The 3,470-nt window shown below is 48.4% G+C and overlaps 1 protein-coding gene across 1 annotated transcript in view; it reads left to right on the top strand.

Moving 5' to 3' along the window:
- Positions 1 to 1,249: 1,249 nt before the first annotated feature.
- The window catches only part of LOC310773391 (chloride intracellular channel protein 5-like), a gene marked incomplete at its 3' end in the record, with an annotated part of 24,865 nt that continues 22,644 nt past the window's right edge, over positions 1,250 to 3,470 (top strand). Inside the window, exon 1 of the mRNA XM_083633260.1 lies at positions 1,250 to 1,282. The remainder of the gene's footprint in view (positions 1,283 to 3,470) is intronic.

Raw genomic sequence — 3,470 nt, 5'->3', positions numbered from 1 at the left:
CACTAGAATATGGGGGCTCACACAGAGGGAGCAGGCGGAGGAGAAGCGACAGGGTGGGGTTCATACTCTGACAGGGTTGGATGGGGGAGGGAAGAGGATGGTAGAGGGGGAGGAGACAGGTGATACTGTTGTTGGGGAGGTAATGGATGAGAAGGAGCGCAGAGGAAGAGGAGATGTAGCAATGGAGGAACAGGCGATTCTAGAGCTTGAAACTTTAAACAAACAAGACCTAAGACAGGACGTAATTTCAAATGTACAGAAAGATGTCGATATGGACCAAGTGGACGAGGCCATCGAGATGGAGGAGGGCGGTGAGATTGAATCGGAGCAGCCGAGAGGAGAGGTCCCCTCAGAGGAGGCCATGTCTGGAGCAGAACGGAGAGTTGAATTCCACGAGCAGCTCTTCATAGGAGGCAAATTGAGAGAACAGCTATTCGAAAAGACCCTTGTAGAACAGGAGAGGGGAGGAGGAGCAGAAGAGGAAGCATTGGAGGGAGAGGGAGGGGACGTGGTAGATCAGGAACCGATGACTGTTCTGGATGATGACATTGATGTGACAGAAGATAGAAGTAAAGAATTAGAAGAGCCAGTGGCTGTTGCCACTACAGCTGCTCCTGAGGGCACGGTGGCCAAGACCACGGATGGAGAGAATCAAGAACTGGATGAAGGGAGGGGTGAAACGGGTGGTGGGACGGATGAGGATCAGAACGATGAAAACAGAGAGGGAGAGACGGAGCTACATGGAAGAGTGAAAGGACTGAGGCAGGTGATGGAGAATGGGATCCTGTGTGGTGAGCGGCAGCCATTTCCCCCGGATGGGAGAGAAGGATGGGGGACAGCGAGGGTGACGTCAGCCACGAGAAAAGATAACGACTGGATAAAGAAAGACCAAGAGGAAGAGAGCACCGCGGGAAGGAAAGCCTGGGGATATGAACTGAGGCCTGTGGGAAAAGACGCCCAGGGAGGTGATGGAGGAATGAAGGATCGGGTGAAGAGAGAGGTATCGACGAAGAGCAGAAGTCCTCCAAGGCAGGAGGACTGGATCAAAGAGCTGAAGTCTGTGATCAAAGATGAGTCGCTGCCAAGAAAGGATGAGCAGGGGAGGAAAAAGCGACTGGTATTGATGGAGGACGGCCAGTCGTATGTCCCCCGGCGGGAGGAGGAGAGGAGAGAGGAGGTGAAACTGCTCTCTCGTAAGAAGGTTGAGAGTCCTTTGCCTCCAACGAGGAACAGCACATTAGCCCCTGAAGACCAGGCCTACGAGATCTCGCTCTACGTCAAGGTAATGAGTCCTGCACACACACGCTCCACACCACACATGTACACTCCATCCTGCGTTCATCATCTTCTATGTACACAGAGAAAGGAGGGTCCTTTCACGGTTCTTTGGTTACGATACTGGTTGTTTACAGACCTGTAATGAGTCAAAGAACCCTCAAGCAACTAACGTTGGTAACTTTGTGGCCTCCTCAATGTGTCATGGCTGAAAGTTGTAGGTTGGATCATCATTCACACCACAGCTACAGTTAGAATAAAAAAAACGAACATATTTTTGTTTTTCTCGTTAAGGATTTACTAAAGTCAAATTGGCCAACATATCCACAAAAAGGTAAACATTTGAAAAGAGCACAGAGATGCCTGCAGCATGTAGATAGATAGATAGATAGATACTTAATTGATCCTTTGCAGGAAATGGATGTGTCACGTGATGCAGCCACATTCAACAGTCAGGACAACAGAAGACAAAAACTGACACTGAAACATGTAGCTATACACAATAATACCAAAAAAGGTTGATAAGAGTAGTACTACGTACTTGAGTTGTACTAGAGTTGTACTGTGTTGCCATGGTGATGGTCTGCGCTGGATGGCGGCACCATTTCAAATCCTGATCATCCCTGACATAAAAATTGCACCCAATATAGGGTATAGGGCAATTAGTGTAGTGACACACCCTCTGCTGCGCCTCTCCTCCCACGTCCACGCTTACATGGAGCATAATCATCAGATTGAAATAGGTTTAAAAGCCCAAACAGATTAAAAATGCTCCATATAAACACCTCAATCAGATTAAACAGGCCCAAACCGATTGAAATTTCAATCATTTGCAGAGGGGTAGTTTAAACCTTTTCATAAACCGATCAAAATAAAAATGTCATGTAAACGATGAAAGCAGGGGCGGGGCGACCCTATCAGCGCACGGGGGACGAAGCTCTTAGGCCCCCCCCCCAAAAAAAAAGAAAAAGAAAATCCAATTAAGGCCGGCGGCGAAGAAAAATTTGCCTTTTTTGCATGTTTGAATGTGTTTTAGCCATATTTAGTGGAATATCTCATTTTAAACACACCAATGTTATTGTCTATTGATTGAATTGCTCTCACACTCAGGCCTGGCCTGGCCTGGCATGCAAAAAAAAAAGGAGTGGGCCCGGGGCGGGCACACCCTCTGCCCCGGTGTATGCTCCGCTACTGGATGAAAGTGATGACTCTTGCGTTCTTTCTGTGCATCCCCATGATGCCCTTCATGACGTAAAGTGGACTCCTGCCTGCCTGCAGCAGGAGAGGAGAGTTAAGGAGGAAGGGAGAGGAGCTGCTGCCAGCTGCTGCTTCCTCCAATACATGTGCAGTCCCCAGCCGCCTCTTTTCACCTGACAACAAGGATTTTCACCAGCAGTCCGTAACGCGTGAGAGGATTGCGCTATTCCCCCCGGTTCCCCTCCCCCCGAACAGGCCGACCAGAGGATGCAGTGACCAGGACTCATACCCCACCGGCTTCCCACCCGCAGACGTGGCCAATCGGGTCTGTCCAAGCCGGAAGTACCGCTGCCCGGGAATTGAACCCGGGTGTCCGCGGTGGTATGCGAGTGCTTTTACTTCTACACTACCCAGACGCCCCCTGGTGACGTGAAAAATCACCAAAAAGTCATAATAAGACCTGTGGTTTTCAGAGGCAATACATTTGAACTGTAATCACCCAATCAGTGAGGGCAGACCACACTAATCAAGCTGTCTGACTCTCTCTCTCCTCTGCTCTGCAGTCAGTGTGTCATGAAGCTATAAATAGCTGCAGGTCTGAGTGTCTGGTGGAGCTGATCTGTGGCTTAGTGGTCAGCATAGTCATCTCTGATCTGACTGGATCAGTGGTTCCCAACCTTAATATGTATCCCTTGAGCTGTTTTGGTACCCCCTCACTCATGCATGTTCTTTGTGTCGCAAAGAAAACACTGTAGCTGCAGTGGATGCAAATACGTACATATATATGTATATATATATATATAGTCATTTTGGAAATTCCTAATCTTTCCAAGTGCAAGCTGCTCAAGTACCCCTAGGGCTACACACACCCCTGGTTGGGAAACACTGATATGGGAGACCATGGCTGAAGACTTGCTGTGGGAACCCTCCTTTGCCAAATTGTTTACTTGAGAACACTTTTTTTTTTACAATTTAATATTACAGCTGTAATAAAAATA

This window comes from Poromitra crassiceps (assembly GCF_964638095.1).
Source record: "Poromitra crassiceps genome assembly, chromosome: 3".
NCBI classification, from domain to species: Eukaryota; Metazoa; Chordata; class Actinopteri; order Beryciformes; family Melamphaidae; genus Poromitra; species Poromitra crassiceps.
This window is presented reverse-complemented; position numbering and strand designations above follow the sequence as displayed.